The 24,323-nt window shown below is 46.5% G+C and overlaps 1 protein-coding gene across 14 annotated transcripts in view; it reads right to left on the bottom strand.

Annotated features, from left to right (window-relative positions):
• LOC139761747 (chloride channel protein 2-like) overlaps positions 1-24,323 on the bottom strand; it is a 618,856-nt gene that overhangs the window by 471,199 nt on the left and 123,334 nt on the right. The gene's annotated exons all lie outside the window — the stretch shown is intronic.

The following is a 24,323-nucleotide window of genomic DNA, read 5'->3' as shown; positions in this document are numbered from 1 at the left end:
AATGGCTACTCTAACTGGTCATAACCCACGCCTGGCCAACGATTGCCTTAACTTCCAGCAAAGGATAGGCAACAGCCGTCCTTACTTCCGATACACAGAGTGAGGCAACAGCTGCCCTCACTGGCCAGCCAACATATAGTGCTCCTTGACAACAAGGCCTGCCGGAGCCAGCTGGTGGTGGGCAGGGCTACCCCCTCTACCTGTACAACATGACATTCTATACACAGGTAACAGGTACACGGGACCCTACCTCAGTGATGTCACAAGTTGTACTGACATGTCCTAGTGATACATGAGGCGACACACACACACACACACACACATACATAGCCTTGCTGTCGCAGACGTCAGCACGCTAAACAGTAGTGGTGTCATCATTATACACACCTTTAGTGTACAAAACTATAACAACGGAAACATTTCATTCACTGTTGTATCATACAACTTACTGTTGTATAACTGTTGTATCATACAACTTACTGTTGTATAACTGTTGTATCATACAACCCCATTAACCCTCTTCTCGTGTTTATACTGTCCCTATTCTTCTGTTTAGTTGGTATGTTTTTCCATATAAACAAATAAACAGTTGTTAATATTATCAATGATAACACTATCACCACACCTCCTATACCATGTACGAGGAGGCACCATCACCACACCTCCCATACCATGTACGAGGAGGCACCATCACCATACCTCCTATACCATGTACGAGGAGGCACCATCACCACACCTCCTATACCATGTACGAGGAGGCACCATCACCACACCTCCTATACCATGTACGAGGAGGCACCATCACCACACCTCCCATACCATGTACGAGGAGGCACCATCACCACACCTCCTATACCATGTACGAGGAGGCACCATCACCACACCTCCTATACCATGTACGAGGAGGCACCATCACCACACCTCCCATACCATGTACGAGGAGGCACCATCACCATATCTCCTATACCATGTACGAGGAGGCACTATCACCACACCTCCTATACCATGTACGAGGAGGCACCATCACCACACCTCCTATACCATGTACGAGGAGGCACCATCACCACACCTCCCATACCATGTACGAGGAGGCACCATCACCATACCTCCTATACCATGTACGAGGAGGCACCATCACCACACCTCCTATACCATGTACGAGGAGGCACCATCACCACACCTCCCATACCATGTACGAGGAGGCACCATCACCACACCTCCTATACCATGTACGAGGAGGCACCATCACCACACCTCCTATACCATGTACGAGGAGGCACCATCACCACACCTCCCATACCATGTACGAGGAGGCACCATCACCACACCTCCTATACCATGTACGAGGAGGCACCATCACCATATCTCCTATACCATGTACGAGGAGGCACCATCACCACACCTCCTATACCATGTACGAGGAGGCACCATCACCACACCTCCTATACCATGTACGAGGAGGCACCATCACCACACCTCCTATACCATGTACGAGGAGGCACCATCACCATATCTCCTATACCATGTACGAGGAGGCACCATCACCACACCTCCTATACCATGTACGAGGAGGCACCATCACCACACCTCCCATACCATGTACGAGGAGGCACCATCACCACACCTCCTATACCATGTACGAGGAGGCACCATCACCATATCTCCTATACCATGTACGAGGAGGCACCATCACCACACCTCCTATACCATGTACGAGGAGGCACCATCACCACACCTCCTATACCATGTACGAGGAGGCACCATCACCACACCTCCCATACCATGTACGAGGAGGCACCATCACCACACCTCCTATACCATGTACGAGGAGGCACCATCACCAATAAGCCTCACCCACCCACCTTGCCTGACCCATCAATATACTGTGGTTAAGCACATGGCTCTGGTTGTGTGTCTCCCGTACATGTTTCTCTGCCTCCTTCCTGCAGGTTCAGACACACACACTGATAACTCATAGCAACTTCCATCCATTCAGTCTCCCCTCCACCTCCCTCCCCCATCATCTTAATGTGTCCAGACCAGTTGAACACAGCCTGTTGTATCGTCTCTCTCAGTCGTACCTGTCATACTACCACACTTCTCTCTCACACTGTCACTACTGGGACGATTACCCTCCTCACACCTCACATTATCTGCAGCCATTTCATCTCCAACACGTCCTTCCTCTTCCATTCTATTGTGATTATGGCGTAAGGCTCACACCGGTGGACGCTACTATAACATGAAACAACCATTTTGGTTGGGCTAACAGAGAGTGACCTGTGCTCCTCCACACTCCGCGATACATTCCTCCTCACACCCACCCACCCACCCTGCGCTTCACTCCAGCTTCCATTGTTCCAGCGCGGCCATGTCCAAACCCCAGGGATCTAACACACCAATTCTTACACGTTTTCTCCATCCAAACTCGCACTCACACTAACCTGTCTCGCCATTCTGATAAACCTTTAACTTTACTTCTCTAAATGTCAAGGACTACTGCTACTATCATTACTATTACTACTACTAATTATAATAATGATAATAACAATGATAATAATAATAATGATGATGATAATAACAATAATAATAACAATAATAATAATAATAATAATAATAATAATAATAATAATAATAATATCAATAATAACAATAATTATAATCATAATTACTATTATTATCATAATCATTATCATTATTATTACCATTATTATTATTATTATTATTATTATTATTATTATTATCATCATCATCATCATTATTATTATTATCATTATTATCATTATTGTGGAGGGTGTAAGTAGGTAAGATGAGTGCATAGGTTGGTTGATAACAGGATGAGAGGGGGTTCAGCTTGGGGTCAGGGGGTAATAATGATAGTGTGGTCATCACCAGAGTATTCATACTGGCACCAGCCTCACACCCAGTGAATATGATACTCTATCTCATGTACCTTCTGGGAGAACACTATGGGTAGTGTATGGGTGTACAAACAGCTATGCGGAGTACATGCGTGTACACAGCTGTAGGAGTACATGGGTGTACACACAGCTGAGGGAGTGCCTGATACAGTGTTATAATATCCCATGATCCTCTTCTACATATAATGTAACTTCTAGTAACCATGGCAGTTGTCTGACTCTATCAATACACAAGTGTTTACGAATAAAAATATATAAATAATAAACATGTGAACTTTTTCACGTGTGTACTAACGTAATTAAGATATGATTGACGAGTTTACATGACCCAAGTTTACTTAACATAGAAACTGGTTCTGGATGATTAGACCTGTCTGAAATGTTTCTTGTTAAACAATATTGCAAAAAAATATTAGGAAACCTGTATAAGTACCATACACTGGGAACCTGTATAAGTACCATACACTGGGAACCTGTATAAGTACCATACACTGGGAACCTGTATAAGTACCATACACTGGAAACCTGTATAAGTACCATACACTGGGAACCTGTATAAGTACCATACACTGGGAACCTGTATAAGTACCATACACTGGGAACCTGTATAAGTACCATACACTGGGAACCTGTATAAGTACCATACACTGGGAACCTGTATAAGTACCATACACTGGGAACCTGTATAAGTACCATACACTGAATGTGAACCACCCAGGTACTCACAGGACAACGTGCCATGGAGTCAGGTCATATGGAATGGTGTAGACCATCATACAGGAGGTCATCATGACCCTCCCATGCATCACTGAAGACACAACACTAGCTCGTGCACACGAGGTAAACACACGTGACCGTTGACTGATACTAGTGAGTGACTGGTTAGATGGACTGGTGAGTTGACTGTTTAAGTGTACTAGTGAGTGACTGGTTAGATGTACAGATCTCACTCTGAGTCTCCCGTGTGAGGTTCTCCCGTGTGAGGTTCTCCCGTGTAAGGTTCTCCCGTGTGAGGGTCTCCCGTCCAGGCACATGCTGCTGGACGGGTGGCTGGCCGCCCTTCCTGCCCACCTGAGTATAATTAAGCAATCAAAGACTTGGGTCCAACTGTCGGCCGGCAACAGACTTCATTACATTGACTATCCTGGTGAAGGTGAGGTGCTAGTATGTGTGTAGTGTGGAGGGTGTGTGAAGGTGAGGTGCTAGTGTGTGTGTAGTGTGGAGGGTGTGTGAAGGTGAGGTGCTAGTGTGTGTGTCGTGTGGAGGATGTGTGAAGGTGAGGTGCTAGTGTGTGTGTAGTGTGGAGGGTGTGTGAAGGTGAGGTGCTAGTGTGTGTGTAGTGTGGAGGGTGTGTGAAGGTGAGGTGCTAGTGTGTGTGTAGTGTGGAGGATGTGTGAAGGTGTCGTGCTAGTGTGTGTGTAGTGGAGGGTGTGTGAAGGTGAGGTGCTAGTGTGTGGAGGGTGTGTGAAGGTGAGGTGCTAGTGTGTGTAGTGGAGGGTGTGTGAAGGTGAGGTGCTAGTGTGTGTGTAGTGTGGAGGATGTGTGAAGGTGAGGTGCTAGTGTGTGTGTAGTGGAGGGTGTGTGAAGGTGAGGTGCTAGTGAGTGTGTAGTGGAGGGTGTGTGAAGGTGAGGTGCTTGTGTGTATGTGTAGTGGAGGGTGTGTGAAGGTGAGGTGCTAGTGTGTGTGTAGTGGAGGATGTGTGAAGGTGAGGTGCTAGTGTGTGTGTAGTGGAGGGTGTGTGAAGGTGAGGTGCTAGTGTGTGTAGTGGAGGGTGTGTGAAGGTGAGGTGCTAGTGTGTGTAGTGGAGGGTGTGTGAAGGTGAGGTACTAGTGTGTGTAGTGGGGGGTGTGTGAAGTTGAGGTGCTAGAGTGTGTGTAGTGGAGGGTGTGTGAAGGTGAGGTGCTAGTGTGTGTGTAGTGGAGGATGTGTGAAGGTGAGGTGCTAGTGTGTGTAGTGGAGGGTGTGTGAAGGTGAGGTACTAGTGTGTGTAGTGGAGGGTGTGTGAAGGTGAGGTGCTAGTGTGTGTGTAGTGTGGAGGGTGTGTGAAGGTGAGGTGCTAGTGTGTGTGTAGTGTGGAGGATGTGTGAAGGTGAGGTGCTAGTGTGTGTGTAGTGGAGGGTGTGTGAAGGTGAGGTGCTAGTGTGTGTGTAGTGTGGAGGGTGTGTGAAGGTGAGGTGCTAGTGTGTGTGTAGTGTGGAGGGTGTGTGAAGGTGAGGTGCTAGTGTGTGTAGTGTGGAGGATGTGTGAAGGTGAGGTGCTAGTGTGTGTGTAGTGTGGAGGATGTGTGAAGGTGAGGTGCTAGTGTGTGTGTAGTGGAGGGTGTGTGAAGGTGAGGTGCTAGTGTGTGTAGTGGAGGATGTGTGAAGGTGAGGTGCTAGTGTGTGTAGTGTGGAGGGTGTGTGAAGGTGAGGTGCTAGTGTGTGTGTAGTGTGGAGGGTGTGTGAAGGTGAGGTGCTAGTGTGTGTAGTGTGGAGGGTGTGTGAAGGTGAGGTGCTAGTGTGTGTAGTGTGGAGGGTGTGTGAAGGTGAGGTGCTAGTGTGTGTGTAGTGTGGAGGGTGTGTGAAGGTGAGGTGCTAGTGTGTGTAGTGTGGAGGGTGTGTGAAGGTGAGGTGCTAGTGTGTGTAGTGGAGGGTGTGTGAAGGTGAGGTGCTAGTGTGTGTAGTGTGGAGGGTGTGTGAAGGTGAGGTGCTAGTGTGTGTAGTGTGGAGGGTGTGTGAAGGTGAGGTGCTAGTGTGTGTAGTGGAGGGTGTGTGAAGAAGGTGAGGTGCTAGTGTGTGTAGTGCGGAGGGTGTGCGAAGGTGAGGTGCTAGTGTGTGTAGTGTGGAGGGTGTGTGAAGGTGAGGTGCTAGTGTGTGTAGTGTTGAGGGTGTGTGAAGGTGAGGTGCTAGTGTGTGTAGTGTGGAGGGTGTGTGAAGGTGAGGTGCTAGTGTGTGTAGTGTGGAGGGTGTGTGAAGGTGAGGTGCTAGTGTGTGTAGTGTGGAGGGTGTGTGAAGGTGAGGTGCTAGTGTGTGTAGTGTTGAGGGTGTGTGAAGGTGAGGTGCTAGTGTGTGTAGTGGAGGGTGTGTGAAGGTGAGGTGCTAGTGTGTGTAGTGTGGAGGGTGTGTGAAGGTGAGGTGCTAGTGTGTGTGTAGTGTGGAGGGTGTGTGAAGGTGAGGTGCTAGTGTGTGTAGTGTGGAGGGTGTGTGAAGGTGAGGTGCTAGTGTGTGTGTAGTGTGGAGGGTGTGTGAAGGTGAGGTGCTAGTGTGTGTGTAGTGTGGAGGGTGTGTGAAGGTGAGGTGCTAGTGTGTGTGTAGTGTGGAGGGTGTGTGAAGGTGAGGTGCTAGTGTGTGTAGTGTGGAGGGTGTGTGAAGGTGAGGTGCTAGTGTGTGTAGTGTGGAGGGTGTGTGAAGGTGAGGTGCTAGTGTGTGTGTAGTGTGGAGGGTGTGTGAAGGTGAGGTGCTAGTGTGTGTAGTGTGGAGGGTGTGTGAAGGTGAGGTGCTAGTGTGTGTGTAGTGTGGAGGGTGTGTGAAGGTGAGGTGCTAGTGTGTGTAGTGTGGAGGGTGTGTGAAGGTGAGGTGCTAGTGTGTGTGTAGTGTGGAGGGTGTGTGAAGGTGAGGTGCTAGTGTGTGTAGTGTGGAGGGTGTGTGAAGGTGAGGTGCTAGTGTGTGTAGTGTGGAGGGTGTGTGAAGGTGAGGTGCTAGTGTGTGTGTAGTGTGGAGGGTGTGTGAAGGTGAGGTGCTAGTGTGTGTGTAGTGTGGAGGGTGTGTGAAGGCGAGGTGCTAGTGTGTGTGTAGTGGAGGGTGTGTGAAGGTGAGGTGCTAGTGTGTGTAGTGGAGGGTGTGTGAAGGTGAGGTGCTAGTGTGTGTGTAGTGGAGGGTGTGTGAAGGTGAGGTGCTAGTGTGTGTAGTGGAGGGTGTGTGAAGGTGAGGTGCTAGTGTGTGTGTAGTGTGGAGGGTGTGTGAAGGTGAGGTGCTAGTGTGTGTGTAGTGTGGAGGGTGTGTGAAGGTGAGGTGCTAGTGTGTGTGTAGTTTGGAGGGTGTGTGAAGGTGAGGTGCTAGTGTGTGTAGTGTGGAGGGTGTGTGAAGGTGAGGTGCTAGTGTGTGTGTAGTGTTTAGGGTGTGTAAAGGTGAGGTGCTAGTGTGTGTAGTGTGGAGGGTGTGTGAAGGTGAGGTGCTAGTGTGTGTGTAGTGTGGAGGGTGTGTGAAGGTGAGGTGCTAGTGTGTGTAGTGTGGAGGGATGTGTGAAGGTGAGGTGCTAGTGTGTGTGTAGTGTGGAGGGTGTGTGAGGTGAGGTGCTAGTGTGTGTAGTGTGGAGGATGTGTGAAGGTGAGGTGCTAGTGTGTGTGTAGTGTGGAGGGTGTGTGAAGGTGAGGTGCTAGTGTGTGTAGTGTGGAGGGTGTGTGAAGGTGAGGTGCTAGTGTGTGTGTAGTGTGGAGGGTGTGTGAAGGTGAGGTGCTAGTGTGTGTGTAGTGTGGAGGGTGTGTGAAGGTGAGGTGCTAGTGTGTGTGTAGTGTGGAGGGTGTGTGAAGGTGAGGTGCTAGTGTGTGTAGTGTGGAGGGTGTGTGAAGGTGAGGTGCTAGTGTGTGTAGTGTGGAGTGTGTGTGAAGGTGAGGTGCTAGTGTGTGTAGTGTGGAGTGTGTGTGAAGGTGAGGTGCTAGTGTGTGTAGTGTGGAGGGTGTGTGAAGGTATGCAGGAGACTAAAGTCAGGTGGTGGGAGCCAGGCAGGCAGCTGGTGTAGGAAACTACAGGCCGATTGTGGAAGTTAGTGAGCCAGCTGGTGAAGGAGACCACAGGCAGGTGGTGGATGACAGGGAGTCATTTGCTGTGGGAGGCAAAAGATAGATGGCGGAGCCAGGATGGCAGCTGGTGTAGGAGACAACTGGCAGAGGTCAGAGTCAGAAAGGCAGCTGGTGAGAAAACAAACGGGTGGTGTGAGCCAGAGAGGCAGCTGGTGTAGGGCACCACAGGTAGGTGGTAGTATACACAAGGACAGTTGGTATAAAAGGCCTCGGGCAGATGGTAGGCGGCAGGAAGAGACCACAGACAAATTCCTGGCAGCTGGTGCAGCAGACCACAGGCAGGGGGCAGGAACCATGGAGGCAGCTGGTGTAAGAGAACAGTCAGGTGGTAAAAGCCAAGGGGGCAGCTGGTACAGCAGACCAAAGACAAGTAGTGGGAGCCAGAGAGCCAGCTGGTACACTCTGGAAACTACGTGGTCAGGAGCGCAGCGGAGGCCGGGAGCCAGCTGCCTACTGGGGTAACAGAAGCCGACGTACATCAAGTGGCGACCTAATATATCATTACGTCGGCCGGTGTGGCGAGCTGCTGACACACGTTTGCTGTAGAAGGTTAGGTTGTTTGTGTGTTATGAAGGCCTGAACCTGCTGCAGGGCGTCAGCTGCGAGTGGGCTACAGAGAGGTGAGGTGAGGTGGTACTGACGTGGTGTCAGTGTGGGCTGAACCAGGGCACATTAAGAGGTCAGGATAAACCACAAAGGTCTGTGGGGCCTGGTTGTGGACAGAGGGCTCTGGTTTCGGTGCATTATACATGACAACTAGAGAATGGATATGATCCAATGAGAGACGTTTTTTCAGCTGCTCCTAACGGCAAAAAATGAGCTATATAGCGCTACGCAGTACAAGAAATGGGGCACCACCAATATAGAACTCCCTTCCCGTACAGCACAAGCGACGGGGCTCCATGAGTGTAGAACTCCCTCGCCGTGCAGTACAACTAGGTCATAACATATGAAGAGAGATACAATACGATTTTAGAGATATCATGGAAGATGTTATCTTGAACTTGTACGAGTAAGCAACATCTATGAAGAAAAGAATAAGGTGGGTACACTGTGCATTCCTGGTTTGCCAGAAGGCTTTTGATCCTGTCTGTCACACGAGACTGATGAAGACCAGAGTGGTAGCATGCGGGGTGCTGCTGAGGTGGAATATTAGCTGTGTCTCAGGCCTCAGCACACAAGTCGAGGCAGCTGTTACGAGTTAAGCGAACATAACAGGTCTCTCTAGACTCAATATGGCAACAACTACTATTTCCCGTCTATGTAATGGTTTGTCAAGTGAAATTACATTATCCCGTAATGTGTTGGCTGGTGATGCCAAATTCATTCAGTGTCCAGAGCAATATGTTGCAAAGAGGCGTATATAAATGCAGCAGTGCACAGAAAAATGGCTAATGGAAATCAACCAAAACATTTGTAAATTAGAAATAAGAATGGTTGAAGACGAGAGTCCTAGTGAGGGGCGGTCCCTCTCGTATCTAACTATAATCTCTCACGATTCCGGGTCAGAGGTGATGTCTGGGTCAGAGGTGATGTCTGGTTCTGAGGTGATGTCTGGTTCAGAGGTGATGTCTGGTTCTGAGGTGATGTCTGGTTCAGAGGTGATGTCTGGTTCAGAGGTGATGTCTGGGTCAGAGGTGATGTCTGGTTCTGAGGTGATGTCTGGGTCAGAGGTGATGTCTGGTTCAGAGGTGATGTCTGGTTCAGAGGTGACGTCTGGTTCAGAGGTGATGTCTGGTTCAGAGGTGATGTCTGGTTCAGAGGTGATGTCTGGTTCAGATGTGATGTCTGGTTCAGAGGTGATGTCTGGGTCAGAGGTGACGTCTGGTTCAGAGGTGATGTCTGGTTCAGAGGCGATGTCTGGTTCAGAGGTGACGTCTGGTTCAGAGGTGATGTTTGGTTCAGAGGTGATGTCTGGTTCAGAGGTGATGTCTGGTTCAGAGGTGATGTCTGGGTCAGAGGTGACGTCTGGTTCAGAGGTGATGTCTGGTTCAGAGGTGATGTCTGGTTCAGAGGTGATGTCTGTTCTCATTCCAATATCAACACACCTGTTGCTAGCGTCGGGGAACCTGAGTCCTCAAACTTTGGTGTTATCTGCCTCAAGGTCTATCTCCCACTACCATCACTTTTCCTTTGTTTCGCCTGCCACACTGCTCTCCTAATTCTACAAATTTCATATCTTTCTTTGACAATTCAAACTCTAGCCATAAGGGCGTGACATCCTCTCACTCGCAAGCCAAGACCCCCCCGTGTGGGTAATTTCAACGTTCAACGTAGGGATTAGTTGAATTCCTCATTTACGGATGGTGTGGGGAGTGAAGTCCTCACGTTCTCCATTCCCATGATCTAGAACAACTTGATCATCATCTCTATAATCCTTCACTCTGTAGCTGCACAGTGTCATCCTCATCTGGTTCACCTAAACAAACTTTCATTAATGTATCAATTTCAAGGTACCTTCCCCTTCAACAAAATCGATTAGAGTAACTTAAGAAAATTCTTTTCTGACTTTCCTTGAGTAAATTACTCTTTTATGATGTGATGCTTCTGTCTCCACCAAACGCATAGCAGAAGTTATTGTTGCGGGAATGAAAGCTTTCATCTCCTCTTCCTCCAAGATGACATCTTCATCCAACCCACAGTTCAAACCTTCCTGTTCTAAGGCCATTCAGGTAAGCCATAAGGCACATCGGGCTTGGAAGAACCCTCCTTCCTCTGGCTCCCATTCAGCCTTTAACACTGATCGTAATCGCCGATAACATGTTATCCGTGAGGCAAAGCGGTCCTTTGTTCACAGGAGGTGCGATTACCTCCCCTCGTCATCCACTGATGGGTCTTTCTGGTCTTTAGCTAAGGGCATCGCCAACTTCTGTTGCTCTACTTTTCCTTCATTCCTCCGTTCTGACGGTAGTATAGCTGTCTCTCCCGAAGACAAAGCAACTCTTTGGTTCTCGTTTCTCTTCTAACTCCACCTTGCATGACTCTAACATTCCTTCACCCTCTGATGCTCCTCTCACTAATCCTATGCCTCTCCTCGTAATCTCTTTTCGAATTTTCGAAAAGCTCCCGTGAGCACAGATCATGTTCCTCCCGCAACTGTACCCATCAAGCTCCTCCCTCAAGTGTATACAGCACGTGTGGTACAGACGATCCACTGTCCCCTCAGTGGTACAGACGACCAATCGTCCTGCTGTGTCCCCCCGGAACGATACAGATGGCCACAGTGTAACTCACCTTAAGCCACAACACAGTTCGCCACACATTACCCGGCCACCAGTAGTTGCTGCTCGGCTAAATGATTAACCAAAAAAGAAGAAAAAAAGTTAAGTGTATGTAAAGTGCCACGTAGCGTCGAGATGATGCTGGAATACAGAAGACCTCAGTACTGGTACACAGTGTCCACCTGATCAACAGTTATGAACACCAATGTATCAAAGTTGATGACGTCACACTCGCCAGGTGTACACACTCTCCAGCCACTTGTCTGATGTTCCTTAACCTGGACGAAATTAAAACACGGGCTCACGTGATCCCGGGATTCGAATCCATGTACGCTCTCTACCGGAAGGCAGAGTTCTGCTCACATCAACATATTGAGGGGAAGGGTTCAAACCCCAGCACATGATCTGTGTTAAGAGAGACTACACAAACACCGTCATCCACCATGAGAGTTCAGGTGAGTGGGTGTCTACCTTCTGATGGGTCGTGGCACACTTGGGTCTGACACCTAACTCTGCTCAGTCAGTCAGTCAAGTTCTGTCAGCTGTAATGTATATTGTGCGGGGTAATGTATAGTACCATCTGTGTGTCTGTGACGGGTAATGTATATTGTTGATGGGCAAGATGACGAGCCACACCGGACCAGCCTAAGTACATCGACAGATCTGTTCTCTCACACACGACCTTCCAGCCTCCGTCATCAACAGCCAGCGTGGGTCCGAGGCCTCCCTCCTCACCACAACCCTTCACTCACTGGACGTCCACACTCGTCCCACTACTTTATGATCACGTGACATAATCCGTCGCTTCGAACTACAGCGCCACATGACGATACCCACCACCAGGTGCGTCCTGGTACCCCTCCAGGTACCTTATTTACCACACCCCTGGGCGAGTTGGTAACTTGACTCATCAGCCGTGGTCGCCTCCCTGCCCGATACCTTCCCTCCCTGACAACATAACATGGCTGGACTGAGCCACAAGATCCCTCACTTCCCCTCGTTCAGAGTCAACATCTTCCTGGCGGAGTCGCACCTGACCCACCCCCAGCCAGCCAGCCAGCCAGCCAGCCAGCTGTCCACAGTAGTAGTTATCAACCTCAGTGGTCGGCTGGTGTGACGGTGGCGCAAGGTACAGACCGTCACACTGGGCACACAATGCCAGGGTTTGCCTTGAGGGCCGCGGGTCGTGCTGCTCACATTCCTGCAGTTGGCCACCAGAAAAGTAGAAACAACAACACGCAAGGCAGACCACGAGCAGCGGCGGGTCAGGCCGCTCAACCAGGAGGCTAATTCTAGACTCTGGTCGTAAGCCAGGTCGACCGTTGTACCAGGAACCTGGTCTCGTGTTGCTCTTACTGCATCAACCTCGAGTGTGTGTACCATGACGTGGGTAGCCTACTGGCCCACCCGAGCCGCTGCCCACTGTGAAGACTGCACCAAGTGGGGAGGGGGAGGGAGGGGGCGTATGGTCGTGTCTCGATAGTGAGATTGGGTTATGGATACATCAACAGTGGCATTGTGTTTTCCAGTGTTACCAAGATGCATGAGTGGTCCACACTGTACATAGTAATATATGACAGTATTACAAATGACATTGTCTGGAACACTGTGTGAGTACGACACGAGTCGGCAAGAATAGTGTGTCCACAGTTTCCATACAGGCTTCCCATGAAGAACCTTCCACACAACATAAAAAAAAACGTTAGTAATTCCAACATCAGAAGCTCCACCACGAAACATTTGGTGAACATATACATGAAAGCTGGAACATATACAAGTTCACAAATCAATGAGTCACATGCAGATCTCATCACCACACACATACATCATCATCACCAAACACATACATCATCACCACACATATACATCATCACCACACAAACATACATCATCACCACACACATACATCATCACCACACACATACATCATCACCACACACATACATCATCACCACACACATACATCATCACCACACACACATACATCATCACCACATACATACATCATCACCACACACATACATCATCATCACCACACACATACATCATCACCACACACATACATCATCACCACACACATACATCATCACCACACACATACATCATCACCACACACATACATCATCACCACACACATACATCATCACCACACACATACATCATCACCACACACATACATCATCACCACACACATACATCATCACCACACACATACATCATCACCACACACATACATCATCATCACCAAACACATACATCATCACCACACACATACATCATCACCACACACATACATCATCACACCACACACATACATCATCACCACACACATACATCATCACCACACACATACATCATCACCACACACATACATCATCACCACACACATACATCATCACCACACACATACATCATCACCACACACATACATCATCACCACACACACATACATCATCACCACACACACATACATCATCACCACACACATACATCATCACCACACACATACATCATCACCACACACATACATCATCACCACACACATACATCATCACCCACACACATACATCATCACCACACACATACATCATCACCACACACATACATCATCACCACACACATACATCATCACCACACACATACATCATCACCACACACATACATCATCACCACACACATACATCATCACCACACACATACATCATCACCACACACACATACATCATCACCACACACATACATCATCACCACACACATACATCATCACCACACACATACATCATCACCACACACATACATCATCATCACCACACACATACATCATCACCACACACATACATCATCATCACCACACACATACATCATCACCACACACATACATCATCACCACACACATACATCATCACCACACACATACATCATCATCACCACACACATACATCATCACCACACACATACATCATCATCACCACACACATACATCATCACCACACACATACATCATCACCACACACATACATCATCATCACCACACACATACATCATCATCACCACACACATACATCATCACCACACACATACATCATCACCACACACATACATCATCACCACACACATACATCATCACCACACACATACATCATCACCACACACATACATCATCACCACACACATACATCATCATCACCACACACATACATCATCACCACACACATACATCATCACCACACACATACATCATCATCACCACACACATACATCATCATCACCACACACATACATCATCACCACACACATACATCATCATCACCACACACATACATCATCACCACACACATACATCATCATCACCACACACATACATCATCACCACACACATCATCATCACCACACATACATCATCACCACACACATACATCATCATCACCACACACATACATCATCACCACACACATACATCATCACCACACACATGCATCATCATCACCAAACACATACATCATCACCACACACATACATCATCACCACACACATACATTATCACCAAACACATACATCATCACCACACACATACATCATCACCACACACACATACATCATTACCACACACATACATCATCACCAAACACATACATCATCACCACACACATACATCATCACCACACACATACATCATCACCACACACATACATCATCATCACCACACACATACATCATCATCACCACACACATACATCATCACCACACACATACATCATCATCACCAAACACATACATCACCACACACATGCATCATCATCACCAAACACATACATCATCACCACACACATACATCATCACCACACAAACATACATCACCACACACATACATCATCACCACACACACATACATCATTACCACACACATACATCATCACCACACACATACATCATCACCACACACATACATCATCACCACACACATACATCATCATCACCACACACATACATCATTACCACACACATACATCATCACCACACACATACATCATCATCACCACACACATACATCATCATCACCACACACATACATCATCATCACCACACACATACATCATCATCACCACACACATACATCATCATCACCACACACATACATCATCACCACACACATACATCATCACCACACACACATACATCATCACCACACACATACATCATCACCACACACATACATCATCACCACACACATACATCATCACCACACACATACATCATCACCACACACATACATCATCATCACCATACACATACATCATCACCACACACATACATCATCACCACACACATACATCATCATCACACACACATACATCATCACCACACACACATACATCATTAGCACCACACACATACATCATCACCACATACATACATCATTAGCACCATACACATACACGGTGCAGTAACATTAATAGTAGCGCTCAGGGAGCTGAATGATCCCCTATTGATATAACTAATGAATTGAAGCCAGAGAGACGCCAGTGGATCTGCACCTCCTGTGCACCGTTATCATCCCTCCAGTGATCGCTCATCCATGCTTGTGACTGATCCCTCAGGTGGACGATCGGGTTGATCACCCCAGATAATGTGGGGGACGCGTGGGCCAGCCTGCAGCATCTACAATATCTAAATACTTCATCATCTACTCATCATGTTTCATGTTTTCAGATCTATGTTGTAGGAGGAGAGTGTAGCTATACAGACATCAACTCACATCAGGATTATCCAAGGATGATAAGTAAGATGGCGGGTCACAGCCGGGCTTGAGCCTCTCCCCAAGGTGTTGTTACTCTATAAATACCAGGTACTTCCCTGCAGCGTCCAGTGGCCTCCTCAGACATGATCGTGTGTTGCTGATCATGGATGGAAGTACTCCATGTTCTCCACCAATCAGTTACTGTGCTTTTCATAACGTTATCGACTGCTTTTGAAAGTGTCATCGGCAGGTTTGGTAACATGAGCACGAAATCTTACAAGTCTGTCAGTGTATCTAATATCAATCCCATGTTGGTTACAACGAAAACATTAGTTCATTTAGGTGTATACAACAACCTCTTCCTCGTGAGTTACATTTTAGGTCAACTTCATCAACAACTGTGTGTAAACAATGCAAGACAATCCCACCATACAACCCTGTGAGATCGCTGGTCGCCACCCATCCCCACCCAAGACACATCCAACTCATAGTAACTGTGTTGACCTAAAGTCCTGTACTTTATCACAACTTTTCCTCGCTGTAAGTTGTATGGCTGGCTCATCAAAAAAAAAATGTTCATGAGCCACTTTTGACAATTTACTCATAACACGAGACACGAAGTTGTAAGCAGTGGTGACCTGGACAATACCAGACAATCCGACGTGGAAACATTCCCGGAACGTGTGTTGTGCGAAGACTGGTTCATAAGAACAACACACAACAGGAGTACAAATGCTCGTTAACAAGAATATTCAGTGTTGTCAGTGTAGCTGATATGTTCAGCAGGAGCCACATAACACGGCTGTGGCTGCCTCCGTTCACGCAAATTCATTCGCATGTAAATGAATTTCTCTTTATTTTTCTTCCAGATAATGACTTGTTAATCAGTTTACCAGTATTAAGTATTTTCTTTCTCAGACATTATCAGCAACTTATGGAGTAATGTTTACACACGTCACACGTCAGGTCCACGGGACGCTAGACCGTCTGCAACATTGGGCTACTCAGCCAACGGACGTCTGGTCTTGCGAATAACGTAAACAACTTGTAAACACACAACAGGTGGATTCTATGCAAAATCAAAACAAGAAATATGTTTCTGTGGTTATGATGTGTTCCAGTGGTTTCCGGAAGCTGTACATGTAGTTTCTTGTGTTTTTTATGTAGAATGTGTTACTGAGTTTATATTATATATCTTACCCCTTAACCTGAGTTGTTTTTGTGTTGTCTTACCAATAGTTTCTACACTGTCATCTTGTTATTTACGACATAAACGTAAAGTATTGCTGTTTGTCATCACCTAACGTGGATATGTGAGAACACACGACAACCATTGACCTCATCTTGTGTTGAACCCCACACACACACACACACACACACACACAAGCCGCAGTGAGCGACCTCACCGCGACCGTGAACACCTTGGCCAGCCTAGTTAAGAGCGGTAGCAAGTGACTGGTGAACACCTCCTGTTGTTGGTGTGTGGAGTGACTGTTATCACTACTACTACCTTCCTCAACAGCTAAGCTGTGGAAGTTTATTTCCTGCTTTTTTCAACCATTACCAGTTACGTCGAGGAACAGCTGAATTGTTCATCTCTCCCGTGTCCCTCCCCTCCTTCACCGTTTCTTCCATGCAAGGTGATCACGTGAGACTTCTTGACCCTTGCTGCTATAAAGACGAAACTGATCGACGGCAGGAAACTGGCTCTATGTTATCATTTTTTCCATATAGGACAAAATTTTCACCTCGTTTGTGATGTGTAACAACAGTGCTGGAGAACTGTCGTGATCAAGCTCTGTTCTGGAAATGAAGCTAAAATGCGCCTACATTAAGATACTACAGGGGGAGCGACGTGAAGACTCATCATATCCTGCAGGTGATGCACAATACTGGTGCAGCGCGGCTGACGGAGGTGGAGGTGATCCCTCCCCTGACTGTACGTGCGTCCTGGGGCGGGTGGGGCGAGTGGCCATCTGTACAGCACATCACTGTAGCATGAAGCTTGAGCCGCGCCATCTGGACCTTGCAGATCTAACCTTGTGTCACGCCTGACCCAGCAGTATCAGGGTGCGCGGGTCGTCCTCGCTCACCTCTGAACTGTAATATTTCCTCGTTGTTTCTATATCCTCGACCCTTGATGGCGGGCGCCACACTCTCACCTCCGTCACATCGACCGACACACAAGCCACCAGAGTCATCAGAAAGTGTGGTGGTGTAGCAGTGGGTCTGTCATTCATTATGACAATCCTTCACTCAGGAAGATAAAACTAATATTCTGTTTTCTTGAAGTTTTACAAATCTACTAAACCACTTTAGATATCTACTTTTATCTCACAAGTTTATATTTTTATTCATCATTTTGTTTCACAAAAGTAATCATTGTAAGATTTCTAAACGGGAAATAGAAGTTATAAGAAAACTAATCAGGAAAAGGTAAGTCCAGGAAAGTGTGTTAGAACCCTTGATGTAGCTTTGTGGTGTTCCAGTAATGTATCCTGGACGATGACTGGAAAATTTACTTCAATTAAAGATGCCAAGACCAGTGTCAGCATGTATTTTGTATGGTGTCCTCAACTTGATTCGCCACACAAGCAGTAACTAACCTTATAACAAGAGTTGCCAAACGCCGCAGACGCTTCATAAATACACTGACGTATTCCAGCTCTTTAGATTAGCTACGTTGTTGTACTCTGAGCGAACCTCTTATCTGTGCGTCTGAAGAATGTTATCAAGCGTTGTACAGGTTAAAGTCAGGCTAGGTTAACCATGATTTCTCTTATATATTTGGAGATTCTTATATATAATTCGACATCTTGCCTGAACCTCAAGCTATCTCGGGTGGAGTTAACACTGAGGTCTGGACTGTAGACTGGAAGGCTACAGTGTAGTGAAGGAATAAAAACTATAATCCCAGACACATTTTCATCTCTAACATTCGTCACGGATAATCTTCCAGCTGCCAGGTCTGGTTAGGAGTTAGTCTAAGGTCAGGAACTTGTTCACTATCTAGGAACACATTTCTCCATGGCTCGACCTCCTCTCTGCTCTGAGAGTGAAAGCTTGGGTGGATATAGGATTCACACGTAGTAAAGATCATTATAAACACAAGACAGGCCTCTCCAGAGGAGACTAACTCACTTCTCGTGTTTCCAGAAAAATATATCAAGTAATAAGACCAAGTAATATTTGTACAATTTTCTCCACAAGAAAACTAAATATTTCTTTGTCATCATCGTTGATCGAGTGCTATTAATCCAGCTGAAGGGTTGACGACATATATGTGCCACATATAATGGTTTATCAGAGATCTCTTTATGTCATCAAGAAACTTCTTTAACATCCTTAGGTTAAACGTGCATTATACCGCTGTACAACACTGACTGTACAACACTGACTGTACAACACTGACTGTCTATCTTAAAAACAAGGCAAGTGGCACCGTCTCTGGACAAAACCAGTCCGTTAGGATAAGTTGAGTCTTCCCAGAACCGTGTGATGGCAGAGACACTGTGCTAAGTTAGAAAGATCACAAGACAATGTATTTGGGAGGAGGAAAATATATTCTTTTCATGACACTACAGTGTCTGTCTAGGTCACCAAACTGATCCACCAAAAAGCCTGCCATTAGAGCTTGACGGGTCTACCACAGGGGTCATAGCAGACGAAAAATATATAGTACTTCAGGATCTATCAAGAGCAATAACATTACCTCTACCACACAACAGGAGCCATAACCTTCTACCACACAACAGGAGCCATAACCTTCTACCACACAACAGGAGCCATAACCTTCTACCACACAACAGGAGCCATAACCTTCTACCACACAACAGGAGCCATAACCTTCTACCACACAACAGGAGTCATAACCCTCTACCACCCCCCCCTCCCCCCACCCTCCCACACACAGGAGCCATAACCTTACTACCACACAACAGGAGTCATAACCTTCTACCACACACAGGAGCCATAACCTTCTACCACACAACAGGAGCCATAACCTTCTACCACACAACAGGAGCCATAACCTTCTACCACACAACAGGAAGCCATAACCTTCTACCACACAACAGGAGCCATACCCTTCTACAACACAAACAGGAGCCATACCCTTCTACCACACAACAGGAGCCATAACCTTCTACACAAAACAGGAGCCATAACCCTTCTACACACAACAGGAGTCATAACCATCTACCACAAACACTGAGTCATAACCCTTCTACCACAAAACAGGAGCCATAACCCTTCTACCACACAACAGGAGTCATAACCTTCTACCACAAACAGGAGCCATAACCTTCTACCAACAACAGGAGTCATAACCCTTCTACCACACAACAGGAGTCATAACCTTCTACCACACAACAGGAGCCATAACCTTCTACCACACAACAGGAGTCATAACCTTCTACCACACAACAGGAGCCATAACCTTCTACCACACAACAGGAGTCATAACCTTCTACCACATAACAGGAGCCATAACCTTCTACCACACAACAGGAGCCATAACCTTCTACCACACAACAGGAGCCATAACCTTCTACCACACAACAGGAGTCATAACCTTCTACCACACAACAGGAGCCATAACCTTCTACCACACAACAGGAGCCATAACCTTCTACCACACAACAGGAGCCATAACCTTCTACCACACAACAGGAGCCATAACCTTCTACCACACAACAGGAGCCATAACCTTCTACCACACAACAGGAGTCATAACCTTCTACCACACAACAGGAGCCATAACCTTCTACCACACAACAGGAGCCATAACCTTCTACCACACAACAGGAGCCATAACCTTCTACCACATAACAGGAGCATAACCTTCTACCACACAACAGGAGTCATAACCTTCTACCACACAACAGGAGTCATAACCCTCTACCACATAACAGGAGCCATAACCTTCTACCACACAACAGGAGTCATAACCTTCTACCACACAACAGGAGTCATAACCTTCTACCACATAACAGGAGCCATAACCTTCTACCACACAACAGGAGTCATAACCTTCTACCACACAACAGGAGCCATAACCTTCTACCACACAACAGGAGCCATAACCTTCTACCACACAACAGGAGCCATAACCTTCTACCACACAACAGGAGCCATAACCTTCTACCACACAACAGGAGTCATAACCTTCTACCACATAACAGGAGTCATAACCCTCTACCACATAACAGGAGCCATAACCTTCTACCACACAACAGGAGCCATAACCTTCTACCACATAACAGGAGTCATAACCTTCTACCACATAACAGGAGTCATAACCCTCTACCACATAACAGGAGCCATAACCTTCTACCACACAACAGGAGCCATAACCTTCTACCACACAACAGGAGTCATAACCTTCTACCACATAACAGGAGCCATAACCTTCTACCACACAACAGGAGTCATAACCTTCTACCACATAACAGGAGCCATAACCTTCTACCACACAACAGGAGTCATAACCTTCTACCACATAACAGGAGTCATAACCTTCTACCACATAACAGGAGTCATAACCTTCTACCACATAACAGGAGTCATAACCTTCTACCACATAACAGGAGCCATAACCTTCTACCACACAACAGGAGTCATAACCTTCTACCACATAACAGGAGCCATAACCTTCTACCACACAACAGGAGTCATAACCTTCTACCACATAACAGGAGTCATAACCCTCTACCACATAACAGGAGCCATAACCTTCTACCACACAACAGGAGTCATAACCTTCTACCACATAACAGGAGTCATAACCTTCTACCACATAACAGGAGTCATAACCTTCTACCACATAACAGGAGTCATAACCTTCTACCACATAACAGGAGTCATAACCTTCTACCACATAACAGGAGTCATAACCTTCTACCACATAACAGGAGCCATAACCTTCTACCACACAACAGGAGTCATAACCTTCTACCACATAACAGGAGTCATAACCTTCTACCACACAACAGGAGTCATAACCTTCTACCACATAACAGGAGTCATAACCTTCTACCACATAACAGGAGCCATAACCTTCTACCACACAACAGGAGTCATAACCTTCTACCACATAACAGGAGTCATAACCTTCTACCACATAACAGGAGTCATAACCTTCTACCACATAACAGGAGTCATAACCTTCTACCACATAACAGGAGTCATAACCTTCTACCACACAACAGGAGTCATAACCTTCTACCACACAACAGGAGTCATAACCTTCTACCACACAACAGGAGTCATAACCTTCTACCACATAACAGGAGTCATAACCCTTTACCACACAACAGGAGTCATAACCTTCTACCACACAACAGGAGTCATAACCTTCTACCACACAACAGGAGTCATAACCTTCTACCACACAACAGGAGTCATAACCTTCTACCACACAACAGGAGTCATAACCTTCTACCACACAACAGGAGTCATAACCTTCTACCACACAACAGGAGTCATAACCTTCTACCACACAACAGGAGTCATAACCTTCTACCACACAACAGGAGTCATAACCTTCTACCACACAACAGGAGTCATAACCTTCTACCACACAACAGGAGTCATAACCTTCTACCACACAACAGGAGTCATAACCTTCTACCACACAACAGGAGTCATAACCTTCTACCACACAACAGGAGTCATAACCTTCTACCACACAACAGGAGTCATAACCTTCTACCACACAACAGGAGTCATAACCTTCTACCACACAACAGGAGTCATAACCTTCTACCACACAACAGGAGTCATAACCTTCTACCACACAACAGGAGTCATAACCTTCTACCACACAACAGGAGTCATAACCTTCTACCACACAACAGGAGTCATAACCTTCTACCACACAACAGGAGTCATAACCTTCTACCACACAACAGGAGTCATAACCTTCTACCACACAACAGGAGTCATAACCTTCTACCACACAACAGGAGTCATAACCTTCTACCACACAACAGGAGCCATAACCTTCTACCACATAACAGGAGTCATAACCTTCTACCACACAACAGGAGCCATAACCTTCTACCACACAACAGGAGTCATAACCTTCTACCACACAACAGGAGCCATAACCTTCTACCACATAACAGGAGTCATAACCTTCTACCACACAACAGGAGCCATAACCTTCTACCACATAACAGGAGTCATAACCCTTTACCACACAACAGGAGTCATAACCTTCTACCACACAACAGGAGTCATAACCTTCTACCACACAACAGGAGCCATAACCTTCTACCACATAACAGGAGTCATAACCCTCTACCACATAACAGGAGTCATAACCTTCTACCACACAACAGGAGTCATAACCTTCTACCACACAACAGGAGCCATAACCTTCTACCACATAACAGGAGTCATAACCCTCTACCACATAACAGGAGTCATAACCCTCTACCACACAACAGGAGTCATAAAGTTCCTCTAACACACGACAGGATGCCCATCAAAACCAGTGAGCTAGGAATGAACCCTTACAAGCTTACGGATTCCTGCGTACCTCAACATACTTCAAGCGTTGTCTCAGTAGGCTTGATCAGCCCCCGGCAAGCTTAGTATAGCCCGGCAAGCTCAGTATACCACGGCAAGCTTAGTGCGTCCAAAATGTGCTTGACGTTCCCTTTACAAGCTATCTGTGCCAAGGCAAGTTTGGTATAACGAGGCAAACTTAGTGTACCCCAACCAGCTCAGTTCAGCGTCAAGCGGGCACACTCCCGGCCATACCCGCCGCACCAGTGTATCATGTAAGGACACGAATGAATCCTGAAAGCACGAAAAACTTCCAACCTAACAAGTGAAGTGATACCTGAAGATCAACATGGTCGACAACACACACTAACTGATGATCAATATGGCCTTCCTTAACTAACTGACGATCAAATGGCCTTCCTTAACTAACTGATGATCAATATGGCCTTCCTTAACTAACTGATGATCAATATGGCCTTCCTTAACTAACTGATGATCAATATGGCCTTCCTTAACTAACTGATGATCAATATGGCCTTCCTTAACTAACTGATGATCAATATGGCCTTCCTTAACTAACTGATGATCAATATGGCCTTCCTTAACTAACTGATGATCAAAGGGCCTTCCTTAACTAACTGATGATCAATATGGCCTTCCTTAACTAACTGATGATCAATATGGCCTTCCTTAACTAACTGACGATCAAAGGGCCTTCCTTAACTAACTGATGATCAATATGGCCTTCCTTAACTAACTGATGATCAATATGGCCTTCCTTAACTCATTTCATTATACCATCGATACCCCATTCTATACATCGCTCTACTTCGACCTAGATCAGAATATGTTGTTCAGTTCTGGTCACCAAATTTCATTAAAAAAAAAACCCACTAAAACGAATAAAAAGAACAAAAATAATTCCGTCTCTTAGAAATTAACCATATAAAGAATCAGACACCTGACCTACACATACCTACCCTACAGACATGTACCCTACACACACCTACCCTATAGACATGTACCCTACACACACCTACCCTACAGACATGTACCCTACACACACCTACACTACAGACATGTACCCTACACACACCTACCCTACAGACATGTACCCTACACACACCTAACCTACAGACATGTACCCTACACA

This window comes from Panulirus ornatus, chromosome 41 (genome assembly GCF_036320965.1).
Source record: "Panulirus ornatus isolate Po-2019 chromosome 41, ASM3632096v1, whole genome shotgun sequence".
In the NCBI taxonomy this organism is placed as follows: Eukaryota; Metazoa; Arthropoda; class Malacostraca; order Decapoda; family Palinuridae; genus Panulirus; species Panulirus ornatus.
Note: the sequence above shows the minus strand (reverse complement) of the source record. Positions and strands in the feature narration are given on the sequence as shown.